Source organism: Pleurodeles waltl, chromosome 3_1 (assembly GCF_031143425.1).
Source record: "Pleurodeles waltl isolate 20211129_DDA chromosome 3_1, aPleWal1.hap1.20221129, whole genome shotgun sequence".
Lineage (NCBI taxonomy): Eukaryota > Metazoa > Chordata > Amphibia > Caudata > Salamandridae > Pleurodeles > Pleurodeles waltl.
Window position 1 is genome coordinate 1287554899 of NC_090440.1, and position 24212 is coordinate 1287579110.

Here is a 24212-nt window from a genome sequence, read left to right on the forward strand (position 1 = left end):
TGGCTCATTGGCCTCTCATAATAAAGTGGGCAGTACATTGTCTTCCGGCTGTCTGTTGGCGGTGACCGCTGCAGTGTTTGTTGCTACCGCCCTGGCAGTCAGAGTGTTAAAGTGTCCGTCTATGATGGTCGTGATCCCATTTTTTTGTCCGCCAGCCTGTTTGTGGTATTACCGCTGCTTTATCTCCGACCGCCAGGGTTGTAATGAGTCTTCTTCTGCCATTGTGAGCTCTCTGAGGGGGGTGATTCTGGCGTTCTGCTGGGGACAGGGCTACTTTGTGTGATGATATCACCTTCTTCCTCATCATGACCTCCCACCATGATTGGACTTGTAGCTGATGTTTCCTGGCTTTCTTTACCTTCATACCACATTCAGCAACTTTTTTAAGGTGCTCCTCAAACCGGATTGTGTGATGTTTTTTCATATGGGTCGTCTGGCCTTCAGTACCATAATGTGAACCAGGCTTACCTGACAAACACTCGTGTGGCAAATGGAGCATATTGTAATGTTCTCCTCATGTTTGCTAAGTCCCAAACCAGGGAGAAGAACTGGAGGTAGGTGGGTGTGTTGCTGATGGCCTCTCTGCAGTAAATACTTCTACTGATATAGAGGTTGGTGCAGGTCTCAGCTGTGGCCTTACAAATTTGGGATGGCAGCTGTCGGTGCTACCTGTGCCACATCCCTTGGAGCAACTTGAATAGGAACAGTACTGTCAGACTCCTTTGTGCCAGCTCCCTCAATGACTGGCTCACCATCGTCATCCTCATCATCCCCTTCCATAATTCTAAGGTCCGCAGGAACTTTTCTTTTCCTTCCCTTTCCTGGCTTCTCCTGCACTCCGTCGGGGTCCACTCCATGTATCCCATTATCATCAGAAGTGGTGCTTGGAGAAGAGGGTGGAGTACCCTTCTTTTTTCATGCTGGAGATCTTGGGGCCAATGATTCTAAAAGAGGAGGTTTGTGTTTAGCAGGATGCTCAACCTCTTGTTCTGCACGAACTTGAGGAGAATCTACTATTGCTGGCTGCGGCTGCAGCTGCTGTCCACTTTCCTATGTTTCCTGAAACCACTGAGTACTACTTGGAGAAAGGGACAAATCTAATTCAATGTCACTGCTCATCGGCGTTGCCATTATTGCAGTGGCTGCCTTACTGAAAGAGATGGTCTTGGGCTTAGGTTGGGGTGGTTCTGTTGATGCAGGAGTGCTGCTCCAAAGTTCCTCCCCAGAGGCCGGTGCGGCAAGCATACATCTCCCGAAAAAGGTGGCTGTCTGCACACCACAGGTGGAAAGCTACTTCTTCTAACTAACCACGGGCCAGATGTAGCAAAGGTTTTTACCCATTCTGTGTCTATGGGAAAAAGTGCTCGTACATATGGCCCCACTTTCTTGGGAGCAATTGTCTTTGCGGCCATCTTAAAGATGTCAGTTGACAGTGGCAGCAAGCTGCACAAGCGTAAGAGATTGGAGGACTGATGTCACTGCACAGGCCTTCTGTTTGGCAGTACTGCGGGTGATGTCTCTCCTTCTCTTGGGCACCTAAAAGCAAAAAAGCAAGAAAAACATGTAGTGAAATGTGGCATTGTTGCAGTTTGAATTAGTATAGGTAAAGGCAAAATAATTTAGTGTGGTTGGTTACTTAGGTAATAATTAACAATTTATCCAACTATTTTAAATTCAACCATACCACCACACCATAAAATTACATTTCCAATCAGGATAACACAACATACAGATATAGCTTTGTGCTTGTCCTTCTGTTCTAAAAAAGACACCTGTGGCAGTCAGTGAGGTGCACAGGTAAATTGAACACATGAAGGTTAGTGTGCGTCTACAGCAGACAAGGTAGTCTGGGGAAAATGGAAAAACCATAAAAAAATGAATGATGCTGATATGCCTGCAGTGCACCGTAGAAAGGGTGTCCAGGAAGACATGGAATTTTAAATAATATGTATAAATTATATTAAAAAATGAATGCTGTTGTGCGGCTGTTAGTCTATGGTGGATGGATGGATCGAGGCAAAATTAAAAAACATAAAATTAAGAAAGCAAAATAAATTAAACATTTTAAATAAAAATATAAAAATTGAAAAAAAGTTAAAAAAAATCCAAAATAAAAATAAAAAACATGAAATAAAAAAACTTAAATGCAACAATTAAAGTAAAAAAAATTTAAATGACCTCACTAACTAATTGTTGATGTTTGGGAGTAAAAGGAGAAACCTATTGTAAAGCAAGGAATGTCAAGTGAAAAATGCAAAATAATGCATGTAATATAAACACTGCTCATCATAATCATATTTATAATAATATCCAATTACTACAATGATGCTCAAGTATATTATTAAACTGATATTACATCCATCCACGCAAGCCTACGGCAAAGGCATACTGGCTGGGGCACAAATTGGCCTCCAGCCACATGAGCAAACAACAACAGCGAGCAAGGTGGCAATGGGAACAAAGAACATATGGAAGCCTATGGCAAAGACACTCTGGCTGGATGCACAGAATGGCTGCCAGCCATATGGTCAAACAACAACAGCAAGTAAGGAGGCAATGGGAACAAAGAACAGATGGAAGCCCATGGCAAAGGCAAACTTGCTGGAAGCACAAGATGGTTGCCAGCTAGTAGGTCAAACAACAACAGCGAGCAAGGAGGCTTGGGGAACAAAGAACACACACAACCCTATGACAAAGGCACACTGACTGGATGCACAAAAAAACCGTCAGCAACATGGTCAAAAAACAACACAGAGCAAGGAGGCAATAGTAACAAAGAACACATGCAAGCCTATGGCAAAGGCACACTGGCTGGATGCACAAAATGGCTGCCAGCCATTTGGTCAAACAACAACAGCGAGCAACGAGGCAATGGGAACACATAATACATGCAAGCCTAGGGACACAGACTACACAAAATGGCCCTTGGCTACATGATGTGGAGAATAAATACAAAAGGTGGCCAATGAGAATCACACACACTGGTCAGAAAAATTAGGCATAATGGTAACACTGAAGAAAACACTACCACCTATTCAACAATGCAAAACACAAAAATTAACTGAGCTATGAACATTTTGCAACAACACACATCCTTTCATGGCATCCAATATTACCCAAGTATACATGTTTTGCAGAAAAAAAATGAAATACAAACAATAGCAAGCATTTTTCATTTTTTCTAAAGCCAATACTGCCCTAAATTAAGTTTTAAAAACATATACAACAGAAACATTTCTTTAATGCACTGATGACTTGTACTGGGCCTACTGGCTGAATGGCCTGTCGGAAGACTAGGCCATACAGTAAAATAAATGAAGGTACTGAATTGTGCAACATTCTCCCTTTACAAAAGGTGAAAAATGAAATGCAAAAAAAAAACTAGGTCTCTACTCAAACTCCAGGTCACCCACCACAATGAAATTTAAAAATCAAATAACAGTACAAAGAAATACTGATGCATGCCCTATCAAGTAAACAACACCCTTATACATTAATGTTTTAACTTGCTTGTGTAACATCACAGAAACAAAGTCCTTAAATCGAAAGTTATATATCCAGCAGACAAAGAGAGTGATCCTTTCAACTGGAAATCCAAGAGAAAAGTGACCAGGAGATAGACAAAGCACTGGGAGAAGCCTCCTAGACAGGAAGTTCCTTCCTCTTGGAAAAAAACTTGAAAAAAAGGCTTCTTGCACTAAAAAAACAACTTGAACGTCCATTGGAGAAGAAAATTCACTCAAAACCACATTTTTGAGTAGATTTAGTTGTTTCTCTAGTAGAAAATCCCCTCGAGGTGTGCTCATGAGTGGCACTATATTGGTGCTGTTGCGGTCGGAAGCTGTGCAAGCTGGCATGAAATCTTATGCGTACTTGCTAGCGGCCTGAGAATATTGTGGCACTCGTGAACGAGCACCAAAAACAAATGTTGCACGTTCAAACAGAAACAAAAAACTCCACCTCACTCTGGATGCTAGAATTCAAGAACTCCGCGGTACTCTGCATAGTGCAAATTGCCTGGATTCTGAAAACTCTGTGAGGGGAACAGAGTTTACAGCCCAGGCCTAGATAAAATATGAAAGGGTATATGTAGTGCATGGAGAATGCACGAGTTATAGTTAATGTATTGTGAATACACTGTGGACGGAGTTGTGCAAGTTATAATAATTTGAAGGTGTTGCGTAAATTATAGATTAATGGTAAACATGTACAACTTTAGAATTTCTAAATTTTGTGTGGTTTAAGTATAGAGGGAATAGATAATGTTATAATAATTTAAAGGTGGTGCATACATTCTGAATGTTACTGTAAATCTATAAATTTAGCATTTCTAATGTTTGTGTAGTTTAAGTTTGAGTTGAGTATAAAGAATAAATACAGTTTTGCTAACTATAACAAAGTTTAACCTATGATTCATTCAGTGAATGTTATTTTTTTAAATAAAAATCTGTTTTAAGTTGTGGAGTCCAGTGTAGTCGATTGGAGTCTTGTTAAGCAAAGTGTTGTACCGTTCAGTGGATGACAGTATCCTATAGTGTAGTGTCATAGAGTATAGTGAAGTAGAGTGGGGTAAAGTGTTGTGATGTAGCATACAGTGTACTAAATTTTATAGGGTGCAGTGGCGTGCTATATAGTACTGTGGCATGGAGGGCACTAGAGTGAATAGGTGTAACATAGAGTTGAGTAAACTGTTATAAATTGGTGTGTTGTCTTGTACAGTTCAGTGAAGTGGTGTGTTGTAGAGTGTTGAACAGTGCTATAGAGTGGAGTAGAGTGTTGTACCGCTGAGTGTAGGGGCATAGAGTGCAGTAGAAGGTTGTACAGTGTAGTGTAGAGGCATAGAGTGGGGTACAGTGTGGGAATGATGGCACAGATCAAAATAGAGTATTATAGAGTGGAGTTGTAGAGAGTAGAGTGGAGTGTGGTAGAGTGGAGCTGTAAGAAATTGGGTTACTGGTTGACTGGGGTCTGGCAGCAGAGAAAATCCTAGTCAGGGTAAGGCACAAGCAAACCTCCAAATTAACCTGTGCTCATCCCTGGTAGCTCAGCTCAGAGCACTCAGGCTTAACTTAACGGCAATGTCTAAAGTATTTGTGAAACACTTCTAACAGTAACCCAGTGAAAACACCACACAAAAAACGCCACACAAGAAAAATGGGGTTTAATTTAATAAATAAAACAAGAACAAAATGACAAGAATCAAATCAGTAGAACTAGATTTATTATTTTTTAAAGAATAACCTGTAAAAGCGCCTATAAATAGAAAGTGCCAACTGCAGTTATCTGGTCACGCTGGATTGGTTCAAAGACAAAACTTCAGGCTGACGGTGATGGAGCACAGGTTGGATACAGTCCCATATTAATCCCACTGAAAGTTTACATTCTCAAGTTTTGTGGCAAGAGTTCCATTTGCATTGGAGAGGCAAGAAAATGCCAACTTTCTAAAAGTGTCATTTTCAGAATTGTAATTTAAAATCTAACTTCACCATAAGTTAGGATTTTATATCAAGATTCCAGAGACATCAAACATGACCTCGTTATCTCTTCTCATTTGTAAATTATCCTATGCAAGAGTTAGGCCTTGCAGTAGAGAAAAATGAAGGTTTTTCCATACCAGGACAAGTAAAACTTAAAAGTACATGTCCAACTTTTTAAATACATCGCACCTTGCCCTCTGGAATGTACAGAGCCCAACCTAGGGGTGACATATGTATTGTATTGTATTGTAATAGTATTTATATAGCGCTTACTACCCCTGACGAGGCGTCAAAGTGCTTTTCAGCGAGTAGCACGCTACTCTGGAACTTATGTATTAAAATGAAAGGGTTGGGCTAGGCAAAAGGTTAATTTTGCCGAGTCAACATGCAGACTCTGCAATAGTAGGCTGAAGCTATGTTTAAAAGCCATGTTTAAAAGGGCTACTTACGTGGGTGGCACAACCAGTGCTGCAGGCCCACCGGTAGCATTTCATTTATAGGCCCTGGGCACTTGTACACCTTACTAGAGAGTTTCTAAAAAAAAAACCTCTTTATTAGCATTTTCAATTGCATAATGCAAACCAGTCAGTATTAAATAGAAACAATCCATAACATGTCAAATAGTCCTCCTCCCCCCATTCCCATCCCCCTGCTTCCAGTTGCCTTCCTCACTACCTTTTAAGAAGACACAAGCTTACCACCACATCGACACATAACTACTACTCTGACACTCATGGCATCAGGGAGTAGTATTGCTCATTCAGCCTGTCTGTCTCTATTCCTTTTCAGTCTGTCCTCCTCATTGGAGTTCCACTAGGAGACTCCAGTAATGCTTGTGTCATAGCCCCCCAGGAGAGTAAATCATCCAGAAGCTTATTGTCTCTGCGGGTTTCCCACATATGTATCTGCTGTGCTCCCCCAAGTCCAATACATCTTTTCGCCATTTCTCGTGTCCAGGAGGTGTAGGGCTGAGCGAACTAATCGCTATGCACTTCTTTGCGACTATGAGCTAAGGGACCTCAGGAAATGTCAGCCAAAGCTGTCTTGCTGTGACCGCTATTTTAGCGTATTGGAGAAAGTGTCCCCTCTCCAGATCAAACTCCTCTTCTGAATCCGTCAGAGTTATAAAGGGACCCAACAGATATAGATCTGACAGCATAATGCATCCTCCCTCCTGCAATTAGTCCACTGCCATTATTCTGCATTTGTTCAGAAGGGCGTACTATCCATAGGTCTAGTTTTGGAGCATATGGTGCTGTGCCCAGGACCCAGCGGGCTGTCCTTTCCCACAACCATCCCATCTGCCGGACCAAGTGCGGGACCACATCAGGCATTGCACCTCCATGCATCAACAGTGCCCCCAGTTGGCTGCCTTCGTGGGTGCCTTCTAGAAAGGCTTTTCCCCAGTTATGTTCTCCATCAAGCCAGTGTTTTGCATTTTGCAGATGAGCTGCTACGTAATAAAGCTCTAGGTATGGGACCTCCATCCCACCCTTGTCCCATTCCCTCTGGAGGATTCTAAGGCTTACTCTATTACATCTGCCAGCCCACATGAGTTCCACCAATAAACTATCAGGGTTTCGGAACATCTTTTTCAGAATCTCATACAGAGCCCCCTGCAACATATACAAGCAACAGGCCAGCACTATCATCTTTATGAGTGATATTTTTCCCATTAGAGACAGTTTCAGAGTGTTCCAGACTACATTAGGACATGCATCACGTGTGTCAAAGGGCAAAGATTTTGCAAAGTATTTCGGTGTGATATAAATCCAGATTGGTCTGTGTGGGCCATTTGAGGAAGAGATGAGAGCAGCCTGGATGCCACTATATGACTGAGGATTTTTAGGGCTATGTTTAGCATGGAAGTAGGCCTGTACGAACTTGCCTCTAATGGATCTTTCCCTGCTATGGAAATAGGACGATGGGCGCTTCTTTCATGGTATCTTGTAGCACCCCCTCTTCAGTACTTCTTTGTACACCAGTAGTAGACAGTCTACCAGTGTCCCGGCAAACATTTTATATACTTCCACTGGTAACCCATCACCGCCAGGTGATTTAGCGTTTTTCAGGGTATCTATAGTATTTCCTTTCTCGACAATGGTGCTCCAAGCAGTTCCTGGTCCTCAGCTGTGGGCCATGGCAGCTGCTGTTCTGCCAAATATTCCAGAAGCTTATCAAAGCCCTCCGTTGCAGTATAATCTTCACTTAGGAGAGCTGCGAAGACATCATTGTTCCCCTTCTGGGTATATACCACATTGCTCTTCTGGTCTCTAAGTGCCAGTACAGGGTGTATAGGCAACTCCGATCGAATCAGGCACACCAGTAGGCGGCCTGCTTTGTCTTCCTCTATATTCCAGCGTCTTCGTCAAGTATGGTGGGTGTGTTTCTCTAGTTGGTCTCTCAAATCACACACCTTGTGACGCCGTCTATCCCATTCACCAAGCATTGTCGGGCGATCAGAGAGCATCATCTCCAATCTTTCCAAGTCATCCTTGTGACACGTTATGTCCCTTTCTAGCATACGTTGTGTTCCAACCGTGGTTGCCATGCATTTCCCCCTCATTACCACTTTCATGGCATCCCACTCAGTTGTACTATGGCCTGTGCTATTTGAGCTTAGCTAAAAATATGGTTCCATGTCCTCTAATATGGTTCCTTGAGAAGCCGGATCTGACAGGACCTCTGCATTAAGTCTCAATAGTGGTATTCTTGGCATTTGCAGCTTCAATGCATAGGTAATGCTTCACAGGGAATGATTGGATATGTAACGGGCTAAAGAATGTGCCTCCATCACTTTGTGTGCAGACTCTGGTTAGATTAAAAAGTAATCCAGCCAGCTGTATGTTTTCGCTACTGGAGTGTAATATGAGTACTCTAAGGCCCGTGGATGGCAAGTTCACCAGATATCAACAAGTCCCAGACTGACCAACACCGCTGTCATACGTGGTTTGGTGCCCTGGCGGGGGGAGTTCTGTCCATAGAGCCATGTAATACACAATGAAAGCCCCCTGTCATTACTACTTCAGCTGTTAGTAACTGACAGTCGCTGCTATTTTCTCTAAAAAAACTCACCATCATTAATAGTGGGTGCATACACATTATTAAAGCAGAATTCGTGTGCATCTAACGTTCCCTCTAGTAGTGTGTACCTTCCATTTCTATCAATATGTGTGCTCAAATGCAGCTCTTGGGGCAATCCATATCAAGGCCCCAAGGGCAGATCCGGAGTAGGACGTGGCATACACCTGACCCCTCCACAGCTTCTTCAAAAATTTAATTCAGTCTCGCCACAGGTGGGCTCCTGCAGGAATGCCACCGCTATCTCCTGAGGTAGGCATAAACACTGTTTCTTTTCACCGGGTTATGGAGACAAATGGTGTTCCAGGGCAACATTTTGTATTTAGACCCCATCTGCACAGTAGAGTTTCTAAAATATACATAATGGGTCCCCCATCACGCATAGACCAGAGCGTAGCTCCAGATTTTGGCAGACGTTGGAAGCAATCTCTTTACAAACACAAACTGTATCAACTTTCCCATTGAGTGTCCCACCCCAACCCCCCCTGTAGGCAGAAACTGTGGACCGCTGTTGACTCAACAAACAGCCTCAGGAGACCCCAGACCCTGCCCCAGTTGCCCTCTCTAATCCTCCCTCAGGCCTATGTGCCTATTGGCCCTTGGTGTAGATGCTAACCAGGTGGCCAAGACTTCCACGAGTTACGAGCCCCAATTGGTGCTCAACAATCTACTTCTGCCTCGCCCCTAGTCCCACCCGGCCAAGAGGTAATACAAGCCCACAATCTAGCTTGAAGAAAGATAGTGGAACATTTGTGATAATTTAACATTTACATTTTTAACCCTTATTGCATTGCCTATAACACCCCAGCTCAAAGTTATTGGCTTTGTTCTCCCCATGCCCTCTTTCATTACACAAGAATATACTTACTGTGCACCCTACTTCGTTTCCATCACCCAATGTCTCTGGAATATGACTCGGTTGTGAGAAGGGATTCTGCATTTCCAAGGACTCCAGCTTAGCCCTTAACATCCCATCCAGCTCGACCAGGATACGTTCTCTCTCCTTCAAGCCTGGATATCTCTGTTGCTTCGTGAGCTGTTGTCGATTGCATTGTGATCATTGCATGCCATGGTTCCTCACCTTCCGACCCTCAGGTGCCACTGGTATATTATATATATGTGTATCTTCCCTTCATATTGGATGCGCAGCCTGGCCGGGTACATCAAACTATACTTTAAGTTATGTTCTCGGAGTTGTCTCTTAAATGATAAAAAAGGTCTTCTGGATGGCTTGTACCCTCCTCCTATAATTTGGGTAAATCAGTATTTGCTAATCTTCATATCTCAGAGGGCTGTGAGCAGGCACATGTTGCAAGATTATGTCCCGATCTCTGAATTAAACAGTCAGGCTAAGAGTGCTCTGGGTGACATCCCTGGGCATGGTGCCACCATCAGTGCTCTCTGCGCCCTATCAAAAATAATTTTAAGAGTCATTTTGATTTGATCATATTAGTGAACCAGTTTTATAGGTAAAGCTCAGTGAAGGGACCCTCTACCTTTTCTGGGGAAAAAATGAAGAGCACGTTATTATGCCTGGAGCGTCCTTCTGCAACCTCCGCACACTCCTCCACATGCATTTCCAAATTGAGAGACGCCACGTCTTCCTTTGTTGTGGTCACCCTTTCCACCACTATGCGTAGGTTGAGCCGAAGATAGTTAATGTCCATAGACATTGCATCCATTTTGTGGTCCAGTGCTTTCCTGGAGCCCTGGATCAACCCCAGGGTTTCAGCTGTACCTTGTGAATGATCAACAGCTCCCTGAGTCACATTTGTCTCTGGCTCTTTCTCCTGGGGGCCTGATCCAGTGACCGTGTATTGGAAAATATCGTTAACTTGCACCATCTTTGACCTTTTATCCTTCACCATGATAGGCTCACCAGTGGTCGTCTACGCATTAAAATCAACAATATCTCCTTCATTTTGTCCCTCTCTGGTCCATATTGCCATCAAGCACAATTTCTCTCGTGGATACCTGGGGTCATTAAGCTATGGGATCATTCACTATGCGTTCCATCTGGATTACAGTTATTCCTTTGACTCAGAGCATTCAAGTCCATTTTGGGATCAATTCAATATCATTCTCAATCCTCAAAAGTGTTTATTCTCCTTTGCATTTGTATTTCCTGACTGTGTCTTCTGCTGTGGGCCCCCTGGTTTCCTCCAGTCAATCAGAGGTTCTCCTCTGGCATATCCCTGACCAGTTTGTCTTTGGTCCTGCTCCTCAGGCTCTTTTGTGTATCATCTAGGTCATCTGATCCAAGAGCCAGGCCCCCAGTGGTGGGGAAGCAAGGAAGATCCAGATCAGTTACACCTACCCTGAGGGAGGACGTCTGATGCACATCCTGCAATCGTCTACCTTTATGGTGCGGTGACCATTGAATATATGTGGTTCCCCTTTCTGGAAACTCACATGCGTCTCTGAATCACATTGTGGCCAGTCTAATAATATCACAAGTGAGGTCTCCTCCTCCTGACAGGTGCCACCTCTTCAGCTGCCCTTTTACAAGTCAGCAACCATGAACCCCGAGGTACCACTGGTCTCCACGCCGAATCACCTCTTGATCCCTCCTGACACTCAAAAAGGACACTGCCATCTTATGGTTGTGTCAACATCAGGACAGTGCGCACTCTACGGGCGACCTAAATGCAAAAACCCAGTCCTTATGCAGAGGCATATTTCATGCATTATCTTCCTATGCAGTATGTTAACCTTTTGCATTGCAGAGCTTTCACCTTGAAAAGTCATTAATGCTGTTTGTAATTCATTGTTCATTTGCAAAGCTTGTTTGCAGGACTACAGGGTGTGGTCCTTTATTCTAGGAATTTCTAAAAGCCTTTCTTGCAGCATGGTTAGGTGTGGTCCATGGGCGGGGCTTGGCTCTATATGAGGGATCCAGCCCAGCTCCACGTGCTCACTATTCAGAGGTCCCGGTGCAGAGCAGCAGCATTTTCAGAGCTCCTGTCCCGGAGGCCTATCCAGTCATTTCCAGGCCTGCACTTGCTTATTTGGTGATCTTCAAGCAGGGCAGTAAGGCGGAGGTCAGTCAGGCCCCTGACTCTGTTTTCCAGTGACACTCGAGTTTTGGGCCTAAACTTGAAATCGCGTGTGCAATTGTTTTCATAGCATTTACATTCCGAATTCCGAATCGGCAACAGTGTGTGCGATTCTTTCCAGGCATTTACTTCTTGGCACTCAGATCGGCAGTGTGCGCAATCATTTCATGGCATTTGTATTGTGAATTCCGAATCGGCAACAGTGTGCGCGATTCATTCCAGGCATTTATTTCTTGACATTCAGATCGGCAGTGTGCGTGATCATTTCATGGCATTTGCATTGTGAATTCTGAATCGGCAACAGTGTGCGCGATTCTTTCCAGGCATTTATTTCTTGGCATTCAGATCGGCAGTGCGCTCGATCATTTCATGGCATTTACATTGTGAATTCCGAATCAGCAACAGTGCGCGTGATTCCTTCCAGGCATTTACTCCTTGGCATTCAGATCGGCAGTGTGCGCAATCATTTCATGACATTTGTATCATGAATTCTGAATTGGCAACAGTGTGCGCGATTCTTTCCTTGCATTTAACTCTTGAATCATAGATCTGCGTTGTGCGCAATCGTTTCATTGCATGTAAATCTAGATGTTCGAATCGGCAACAGAGTGCGCGATTCTTTCCTGGTGTTTAACTTTTGAAATACAGATCGGCAGAGTGCGCGATCATTTTAGACATTGAAACTTAGATGAGCAGTTCTGATTAAAGCGCATAATATTCCCTGAACATATGAGTCTTGAATCTCTTAATCAGAGAGTGACATAGAAGTGTTATTCATGGTATTTGTACAGTTCATAAATGCAGATAAAAAAAAGTGCTCTTTGATTCTTGATACAATGCAGAGATTGTTCTAAGAAGTATTTTGGAGAGAGTTTTTTTTTCAAAATATGCTATGCTAATTCTGGAATGTTCATGAGAAAACCTTGCATAAACTTTCTTGATTTCCAGGTACCTAGATTCTTGAGGCCTAGTTAAAGTGAAAACTTAGGCCATTTATGTTTTCAGCATAAGTGTTTATTTGAAATAAAACTTATTGAAAGTGATTGTGACTAATCTTGCAATTGTGTTGATTAACTCTTGCTTCCACAGGTCTCCTTCCCCGCTGTTCCCAACCCAAAACCCATTCCCCCACTTGGCCATTCTTTAACTCTGTGCTATATAACTAGTGGAGTTTGGAGCCAAGAGGTGGACATGTTTGGAATGTGCGCAAGCCCCGAGGATCTGGTGTCCTTGACAGGTTGGCTCAGTTTCTATTCCGTCATTTAACAGCATTTGAATGTTTTATTTTCCAATTTTCAGGCATCTTACTGCCTTGGCACACCAATGGGGCCCCAGCTGAGATATTGTTCTTGTAGCATCCTTGCGGGAACGCTTACAATCTCCCCCATTCAGTAAAGCTTAAGTGCGGTCTACTTTGGCTCACTTTGTCTCCTCCGTGGGCCTTCCACAGCATAAATTTGTGTTCAAGGACAGTTTACGGATTTTCAGAGTGTGGTGGGGCACCGAACCTTAGGGCTATGTAGTGCTAGATTGTTCAGCATTTTCCCACCACAGGATTCCTCAGGATTTTCCCCTCTGGATGGAGCTTCAAAGAAGCACATCTATTTGGCCATCTTGGTTAGCAATCTTTACTAGGGACTTAAAGTAAATATGACAATTGGGTATAAGCCATGTTTTAGCAGAGAGCACAAGCACTTTAGCATTTGTTAGTAGGGTAAAGTGTACAGAGTCCTAAGGCTAGCAAAAACAAATTCAGCAAAAATGGGGGGAGGAAGGCAAAAAGTTTGGGAATGACCCTGCAGAGAGGGCCAGGTCCAATGGGAGCTGTCCAGAGTGGAGTGTTGTACAGTGTCAAAGAGTGGGGTAAAGTGTTGTGCAATGGAATAGAGTGGAGTGGAATCCAGTGGAGCAGAGTAGCGGGCAGTGGAGTAGTGTGTGTAGGGTGGACTGGCATAGAGTGGAGTATAGTGGACTAGCATAGCAGACAGTAGAGTAAAGTTGTGTAGAGTGGAATGGTGTGTGATATATCAGAGGGCACTGGCATGTTGTTGATTGTAGGAAAGTGTCATAGAGTCAAGTAGAGTAGAGATCCACAGAGCGATAGCATTATTGTACAGTGGAGTGGCGGAGGAGTAGAGTAGAGTGTGGTACAGTATGGTGGAGTGGCGTGGCATAGACTGCCATAGAGTTGAGTGGCATAGAGTAGTGTATAGTGGAGTGGTGTACAGTGCTGTAGTGGCGTACAGAAGAGTAGAGTGGAGCAGGGTCTCCGAGAGTACATCGTAGTAAAGTGGGGTGGAGTGCATAGAAGTGTCCATAGAGTGAAGCAGAGAGTTGTACAGTGGTATAAAGTAAAGTAGAAGAAAGTAGACTAAAATTGACAGGAGTACATTTCTGTATAGTGGAGTGCTATAGAGTGGAGTATAGTGTGGTAGTGTGATAGACTGGAGAGGCGTAGACTATTGTTGAGTGGAGTAAAGTGTTTTGGATTGGAGAGAGTGGAGTGGCAAAGAGTGGAGTAGCAAAGAGTGGAGTAGTGTAGACTGGAGTGGCGTAAAGTGGAATAGTATACATAGGAAAGGCATAGAGTTGAATAGTGTAGAGTGGAGTTATGTACAGTGGAATATTTAGAGTGGCATAGATTGGAGTGGCGTACAGTGGAGTGGCATACACTATAGTGGGGTAGAGTGGAGTGGCATGGAATGGAGCTGTGTAGAATTGAATGCCACACAGTGAAGTGGTATAGAGTAGAGTGGCATAGATTGTAATAGCATACAGTGGAGTGGAGTAGGTTCGAGTGGTGTAGTGATTGGAATACCATAGATTAGAGTGTTGTAGAGTGGAATGGATAGAGTGTAGTGAGGTAGAGTGTAATAGCGCACAGTGGTTTGTTGTAGAGTGGAGAGGCGTAGAGTGGGATAGTGTAGAGTGTAGTGGCGTAGAGTGGAGTGCCATAGAGTGGAGCTGCAAACAGTGGAGTAGCATACAGTAGAGTGGTGTAAAGTGGAATAATGTTAAGTAGTGGTGTACAGTGGAGTAACATAGAGAAAAGTGCTGTATAGTGGAATAGCATAGAGTGGAGTGGAGTAGAGAGGGGTGTCATACAATGGAATGGCGTAGAATGTAGTAGCATAGAGTGGATTGGTGCACAGTGGAGTGGTGTACAGTGTGGCGTACAGTAGAGAGATAGAGAGGAGTGGTATTTAGTGAAGTGGGGTACAATGGTGTGGCATAGAGTGGGGTGGTGTACAGTAGAATAGTCTATAGTGGAGTGGTGTACACTGGAGTGACATAGAGTGGAATAGTAAAGCGCATAGTGTTGTACAGTGGAGTTGCGTACAGTGGAATAGTGTCGAGTGAAGTAGATAAGAGTGGGGGCATACAGTGGAGTAGCCTAGACTGCAGTGTCATATAATAGAGTGGCATAAGGTGTAGTAGCCTACAGTGGAGTATTGTAGAGTGAAATGGAATGGAGTGGAGTAGCATAGATAGAGTGGATCAGGGTAGGGAGGCTATCGCACACCAGCATCTGCTATGCAGACAGTGCACATTCCAAGGGTGCTGGCACTGCCCACGACAAGGGACCCCACCATGAAAAGGCTGGCGGAAAGTGGAGTCATGATCAGCACGGCGGTGCCGAACTGAGCACCGCCGTGGCTGACCATGACTCCGACTGATGCCAACCCACCAGGATCAATGATCCTGGCAGTGGTGGCAGTTTCCTGGTGGTCCAACTGCCAGAATCATAATCTTGTTGCTGGACTGCCAGGAGTGCTGCAGTCCGATCGCCAACACTGGTTTGGTGGTCTTTGGACCGCCAAGCTTGTAATCAGCCACATAGAGTGAAAGTCGGTGAATGGATGCAGGAACATAGATTATGAAGTATAAATGGTAAATCTTGGAAGTAAATAATGTAAATGTTAAAATATTTAGTTATATATTGTGCTGCGGATACTCTGTGCAGCAGCATACTTTCGATATTGCTAAGTATTTTAGGTTTTATAATTGTTACCAGCCTATTACCACTTTTTAAAAGTGGTAATAGGTTAAAAAATGTAGTTATTTATATTTTCCTGTATATTTTTACACCACTTTACAGAGAAGTACACTTTTTGTAAATATGTTTAAGTAACGTGATCGTTTTTAGGTACTACTTCGGTACTCAATAGACATTTTTATAATTAAATATGCAAAAATAAAAAATACATTGTAGTACACTATATTTGTAAAATGTAGTTTTATCGTTTTTTTACAGCTTTGTATTTTAATTTTTAAGATATTTATTTTTTAACATTTCTTTAACGTACCGCAGTACTTCCTAGGAAGTACTGTGGCACTCTGTACACTGTTTTTAAAATATATAGAAACTTATAAATAATGTAAAATAAAAAGCACTCAAAACCTTATACTTACCTAAATCTCAGGTCATAACCCAGAACACAGCCTACATCAACATGCCTGCCTTAAACTTTTGTAAAGGCAGTCATTAGCCAGTCACATAATGCCTTGTAATTGCTATGTACTGCAGTAGTTTTGCGATACATTGCAGAACTACCACAGCAACAGCCATGACTGCATTAAAAGGCTTTATAGCTTAAAAAAATACTTAGCCTGCTTACCTGTAATATGCAAAACAATCATCTAGACACCAGAATATATAATCCTGCCAAATTTCAAGGAAATCCTTTCACTTGTTTTCGTGCTATGTCCTACGCTATAGTCTGTGGAAAATGCATGATGGAATTGTAGAAAAAGCAATAGGTTGTTGAAATTCACCAAATGGGGGTAAAGCTATTAGAGAGCAAAAATCAGAGGAATTCCTATACCTGGGACTCCTAACTATAATTACAGAGTAGCTATGTGTGTGTGTGTGTGTGTGTGTGTGTGTATGTGTGTGTGTGTGTGTGTGTATATATATATATATATATATATATATATATATATATATATATATATATATATATATATACATACATATATATATTCATGAAAGAGACCAGAGTATGGAGGCTGTAACTGGGCAGTCCAGTTCAGGTTCCGTTAACCCTTATCCATCTACACAAAACCTTCTTATTGTAAAGAAGAATTCGGACTCCATGGCACTGCAAAAATGTTATTTAATACAAAATCGTAGGAATTACAGGCATCCGCACCAACACGTTTCAGCCGTAGCCTTGTTCATGGTAAAAAAGTGTAAACACTAAATGCACATCCATATAGAAACTACAAACACAAATGACAGACAAATACCTTAACCACTGCTCAATGGAGGGCTAATATGGTGTCCATTTTAGAATGTGGTAGGTACCTCAGATTCTCAACTTCATTAATATTAATAACCATAGGATAGCCCCCTACATATCAGAAATACAAATTAATCATCTACATCTCCACTCATTTCATGCTGCGCCTCACTCATCAATAGAATAATGTGTTTACACCATTAAGTACACATCGGCCCAATGGACATTCCATGAGCCGTAATTCTTGTGTAACTCCCATATCACATCAATCTCGCCCAAGTGGGCCTATGGCTAACAAGAAATAGAGCAGATAAGTAGAACCTATTTAGAAAATATCCCAAATTAGCAAATTCATTAATGGTGATACCCATTTTCCACATAAGAAAACCCCAACAATTGGTTACATCATATACATGATAAGAATAAATACCGCCCTAGTGGGCCTTCAATGGACCACAGTTCATATATGGCTCAAATACTCCATCATTCATATGGCTTGTGAGTATAGAAACAGATATGTAGAGACTATCGTAACCCAAAAAGACTCTTGTTATAAACTCTCCATTTCTTCCACCTATCTAAAAATTGAAAAAGAAAAAAGAAAACATGAACCAAAAAATTATTACATACACAGCCATTTAAAAAATGCTAAAAACTTACAATCAATAAAATACCCTAGGAGGCTGAAAAAAATGCTTCATGGTAAGATATCCCATACCCCCATGATTCTCATCCTAAAGGTACAGCTAATTCTTCACTGGAGTCCAGGCCTTGAGGGATGAAAGTCTCAAGATCAATGATGTATCTAGATTCTCGTATTCTTAATCTTTGTTGTCTATCTCCCCCACGAATGTCTGTTTTCACCTGAACTATTACCACAAATTTCAGTAACTTTTCATCTCCCCCATGCACTTCATAGAAGTGTCTGGCAACAAGATAGTTCTGATCGTTGTGGCAAATGGCTCTCCTGTATTCCAGAATAATTTTTCTGGCTCAATGGATAGTACTACAAATGTACAACTTGTCACAGGGACATATTAGACAATATATACAAAAATCAGTTTTACAATTAAAGATACCTCTAATGTGATCCAGCCTATTGCCTTGTCCAGTCTGCAGGCTCCTACATTTACTACTATTAGAACAGGCCCTACATTGTAAGCAGCAAAAGAAACCCAGACTTGAGAGGCTATTTGTCGAGATACCATATTGTAAATGAGATCATCATGAAGAGACTTACTCTTCTTAAAAGTAATCTGGGATGTAACATGTGAACATTAAGCCAACACAGGATCTGTTTGCAGATTATGCCAACTCTTATTCAGTATATTGCAAATATTATATGATTGGTTGGAAAAAGTTGTAATGAACTTTGCTGTTTGGGCTTCTTCTACCTTATTTTTTGCAACAGTATATAATAAACTATTCCATGTGATACTTTTGACTTTCTCTACTGCCTGGAATATCACTTGCTTACTGTTACCTCTTTCTCTGAACCTTTCGCACATAATCAAGCACTCCTTCTTGTAGTCTTCCAGCCTGTCATTTGTGTTTGTTGTTTCTATATGGATTGCCTTTGGCATTTTCACTTTTTACCAAAAAACAAGGCTACGGCTAAAACGTGTTGGTGTGGATGCCTGTAATTCCTACGATTTTGTATTAAACAACATTTTTGTAGTGCCATGGAGTCCGGATTCTTCTTTATGATAAGAAGGTCATTTGTCTGTGTGTTTATACATATATTTATAAATATATATATTTATTTGTATACACGCACACACACACACACACACACACACACACACACACAAACATTCCTGAGATGAAAATATTGGTGTATGCCTTTAGAACAAGGCTTACAATTACAATGCAAACTGACTGATCTGTGAGTCAGCCATAGATAATACGTTCTACAGCAATGTATATCTCAGATTTTCACTGAACCTATGGAAACATATATCTGCAGTTTATAAGGCTACAGTTTACATAGAAATTGTCAGTAAATTGCATGAGAACCTTTTAGTGACAGTACGTGCACAATAATCTACAGGTGAATATTGTATTGAAAAGAGAAACTTTAGTTTTTTCTTACATGTTTTGGCAACAGGCCTTTGATGTAAGCCAAAATCTATTTGAAACATAATTGTGCAACTCACATTAGTTGTGCTCAGTCATTAGCTCGCCAGAGGACTCGCATAGACTCTGGTTTGGTTGATTCATGCAGTGGACACTGGGCTCAGCCTTACAAGTGGGGTAGCATTGTTAAAGGGAAAAGTGGGAGAACTCTGAGTGGTAGCAATTGTGGATTCCTGCCAGCTCTGAATGTTTACGTCACAAAAATACAATAAAAACGCATGATCTGAGGCCAAGTCTGAAGCTTGCAGTGCATTGTGTGTAAGAAAACATTGTGGGAACCACGCGAGGCACATCTCCCTGGACCCTCCCAGGTGTCTAGCTTTCAGAAATGTCTGAATTCCATAAGTTTCCTGGAGCAGTGCCAAGCCCAAGCCTGAATACCACAGCTAATCCTATTGCTGATTTCTCTAGGTTGTCTTTTGGGGCCTTTTGTGTTGTGTGCACTAGACCCACCCTCACAAGCGGCATAGTATTTTCATTGGTCTAAGAGATGGGAATGCTGGGTGGTAGGAATTTTGGGAATGCTTGAGTTTGTTGAGGGGTATAGTGCCTGCCTCAATCTGGATTGTAGTGTTAGCTATAGGAGGGCACTAAGGTTACCATATTACACTCTCCACACACACACTCAGCCTTCAGAACCCAAGTTTAGTGTGGCCAAATACTTTTCCCATCTTAAAAGATGCTGACACATTCCAATTTGGGTCTGTTTGTAGGACAGCACAAAGGAAACATTGTAGGCAGGTCCGGGCCTAGGAGTTTTTAAACCATTGGTTAGGGAGGGGCCAGGAATCACCTCCATCCCCTAGCTAGTGTCAGGAATAAATGTATCCTCACGCACCCTTTTCACAACACTGTCTGGACCTGTGTTAGATTAGAAGAGGTTTGAGCCTGCTGTTGTAACCTGGGAGGAGTCCTGAAGGCTGGACCTGCTCCCTCTTGTTCTCAGGACAAGTGGGCTATATAGTCATTTCTGACCTCCTGTTTGGCTATAGGGATACACAAAGCTAAAAACAGCCTTTTCCTGAAAAAAACAACTGACCAATGGCAACTGGACATGGACTGGCCCCTGCTTATGGCCTCTTCCTGATGCTGTGTGTATAAGTGCCTCCTCTGAAGCTTTCAGAAGTGTACTCCTGTGGTTGGTTGGGACTTAAAAGACTAGGCCAGAAGGTAAAATCTGTGACCAGGATGAGCCTTGTTGGAGTATCTGGCTTGTGCTCCATTGCAGTTGACCTCAAATGGTGCCTAGGTCCTGGTCTACTGAAATCATTGACTGTCATCGACGCTTTGTAAATTTTAGCACAGTTTCTACTTAAAACTGAAAATGTTTATCTCAAGTGGTGCCCCTTTATGTGTGTTTGTCATTTTTGTGTAATTTTATTTATTAACATTTACCCTAGTTTTCTAATTCAGTTTGGAAGTTTTTTTAGTTTGTCTGTTGGCTTTATTACTGTTTTGGTACTCCATAAATAGGTTGCACATTGCTTTAAGTTCAGCATGTCTTCTCTGTACCATAGCTGCCAGGAGTCTGACTCAGGTTAAATTAGTGACTTTAGGGTTCACCCTGACCGAGGTTGTGATTATTCCTTGTGATGGGAAGCCACATACCCCAAACAGAAGCCCAATTTCTTACTGAATTACCTTTTCAGTAAAGGCTTTCTTCTTCCCACAGTTAGAGTAACACTGTTTTGCCCTCACAGGAACTCTGGGTATCCTTACCTAATTTTTTCCATTGACAAGATTAAAAAAAGTTATGTTAATTTGAAATTCAAGCTTCCAGATAATACCCAGAATTTAGTTGACTTTATCTCTTCTATTCCTAACTGTGCCTCACTTACTGATTTTCAATCCATAACACAGGCAGAAGACATTAAACCTAATCTTTCGACTATCAAATCTGGTTCTGTTTTAGACCATTTCCCGTAACGTTTGTAATAAATGTAGTGAACCCAATAGTTTCACATTTACATTGCTTTGTATTAATTCTTCGACCTCAGGATCTGTCCCTGCCAATTGGAAAAATGCATCAGTTGTCCCTTTTCTGAAAATACCATCAACAGGTCCTGGGGTCTTGAGCAACTAATGTCCAATTGCTCCTTTATCCCACCCCATTAAACTCACAAAAAAGTGCTTAACTACCTACGTGTTCACCATATAGAATTCAATGCACTACTAGACTCTTCTTAGTCTGGTTTCAAACGGGCATAGAACTAAGACAGTGCAAATCACAGCTACAGATAACCTACATGTGCTTCTTGATCAATGGATTTCCACTGAATTGATCCATCTGGACCGCTCTCCAGCTTTTGATACTGTACCACACTATGGCGGTCATTTTGAACTTGGCGGTTCGGCCCGCCATGCTGGCAGTGGCGGCTAAAGTCGCCAGCCGGCATGGTGGGCCGAACCGCCACATACTGAAGAGGTTGATGGCCGTCAGCGGCAGCCGTCACCCACCGCCATGCTCCCGCCGCCAGGCTCAGCTACCCTGCGGATAATGTTTCAAATGCCGCCAGCCTTTTCCTGGTGAGATGTCCTGCGAGGAAAAGGCTGGCGGAGGGGGTGCCCCTGCACTTTGCATGGGCAGTGCAGGGGCCCCCGTGCAGGCCCCTTTCATGCATGTCACTGCCTGATTTATGGGCAGTGACTTGCGCAACGGGTGCTGCTGCCGGCATGGCGGGCGGGCCGAACCGCCACATAATGAAGAGGTTGACGGCCGCCAGTGCAGCCATCACCCCCGCCATGCTCCCACCGCCAGGCTGCGCTACCCTGCGGATAATGTTTCAAATGCCGCCAGCCTTTCCCTGGTGGGATGTCCTGCCAGAAAAAGGCTGGCGGAGGGGGTGCCCCTGCAGGGGCTCCCGTCGCACATGTCACTGCCCGATTTATGGGCAGTGACTTGCGTGACGGGTGCTGCTGCACCCGCCGCACACCAACATTGGCGGCGGCTCCTCATGGAGCTGCCCTCAATGTTGCGGCCGTGTTCCCACCAGGCCGGCGGGCGGAGACACTGTCGTCCGCTGGCCTGGCGGGGAAATCATTATAAGGCCCAGCGGGTTTTCTAGAAGGCTGGCATCGATGGAAAGACCGCCAGCCTGAACACAGTGGGAAATCCCGCCGTGTTCAAAATTACAGCCTATATCCTTCTTTCCCACTTCTTCAATTCCAGTAACCTTTCTAAAGCCCTAAAAATGGTTTCTGTCTTTTCTGATAAATCAAACATAAACTGTTTCAATGATTCTCTATCATTCCACCCCTGAAGCAGTCATTTGCGGAGTACCACAAGACTCCACTGTTAGTCTAACTCTTTTCAATCTGTAATTTGCTTCTCTGGCTGACCTCATCAGATTCTATTACCTGGATATCTTATCCTACTCAGACAACACACAAATTAGGGTGTATTTTGCAAGCAATGTCTCAGAGACACAAACCAACTTCTATACTTGCTTTCTACATATTGTGACATGGATGGAATCCAATAGCCTCAAACGTAACAGATATAAAACTGAGTTACTTGTGTTCAGGAAACTTTGCCATACTTGGTCACCTAGTTGGTGGCCATTTTAAATGGACCAAACCCCATTAGTCGCTAGATCTGCCAGGAACCTTTTGCCCCTTTCTGTCAGACTGGGCAGTCTCCATCATGACACTACTTCTCGCATCTTCCAGAACAGGACAGGCAGATGTTTCCTACCTTGCTGCTTACACTTGGTACCTGCACCCCTGCACCTTCAGAATACTTGCATCTTTTTCATTGTCAGGAACCTGGTAAAAACATGGATCTTGTCTCTGTACTAGTTTTACTTTGTTCTCTGACCCAATGTGAAATCTCTAGCACCAGGATGGCATTTGAAGGGTAGCAGTTGCATTTAGTAAATAAAAGTAACCAAATAAATCAATGGGAAACCTGAGTGGAGAAGTAGAGGCACTGGTGGAGGCCATGACAACACTTTGTGGTTGTTTGCATGATGGAACACTCTTCCTTTGTCTTCTTCTGTCGAGGACAGAAGAATTTAATAGATCTGGCACATCTAACAGGTCTACAATACTGATGTACTATTAATTTGCAAGTTTAATGAGACACTACAGTTGTGATGTTTGCTAAGGGTCTGCGAAATGTCAAAGCACCCTTGGATGAACTGCAGAGAGCTCATGTGGCTGCTGCAGAACAGACCACTATTACAGTGAGTGAAGAATCCAGGAGCCTGAGTGTTGCTGCTGTACCAGTTATGCGTGTGGTGAGATTCACCAGGAACCACAGTACAGTGGGAGATATAGATAATGGCAAAGAAAATAGAGATACATCTGTACTAGGGAGAGGGAGAAACAAATCAAATAGAACGTTGACATTTTATTTTTCTAATTACATGTCAGTAACTTTAATATTTGTTCACAATAATTTATATATCCACAACTTCACTGAGTGTTAACCAAGACTGGCATTTATCGTCCCGTGGCATTTACTGCCTTGTGCTGTATTAAACCTGTGATTAACCAGGAAGATTGTGAGAAACACTGACCCATTTTCATTGTTTTAGTTTTGGAATTATATTAATTGTATAGAACTAACTTCAACAATATTTGTTAGCGCCCCTTTCTTCGGCTGCTCAAATGGCATCAGACCTGTGGGGACATTTTGAGGTGGAAGGTCACGTTCAACTGAATCATCTCCTTCTAAAGCTTTTGGTAGGCCTTTCCTTGTTGAAGTTTTGTGTAGTAAGCACTATATAGTTTTGCAGAAAGTTTCTGAAGTTCACCACCACTTTTATTGATGACAAAAAATCTTCCTTTGAGCAGCCCAAACCTATGCTGCAGCAACGACCATAACTTATTGTGTTCCATGCTGTAACTCTCTCCCTTGATGACTGTGGATGCATGTATGGCATTAAGATCCAAACTGATTGCATAGGCATGGACAACTATAAAAGCTAAATAAATGTAACACTTGTATGTATTCTTTACAATCAAAATTCAGCATTGTAAGAATTAATTATTTTTGTAATTGCCTAACAGCCACCCATCTGCAAGGTCTCCTCTGGGAGAACAGGTACATAAAGCACTGTGTTTAAACATACAAACGTTGTGAGTACTACCAGTGTAGAATGCAACTAGGTCCATTACGTTTGTAAAGATACTTGTTGCTTGATGGTGGACTCATTGATATGTGGGTTCCATCCAGTGCTTTATTTGTGCTTGTTGTTTCCTGTGAGGAGCACCGG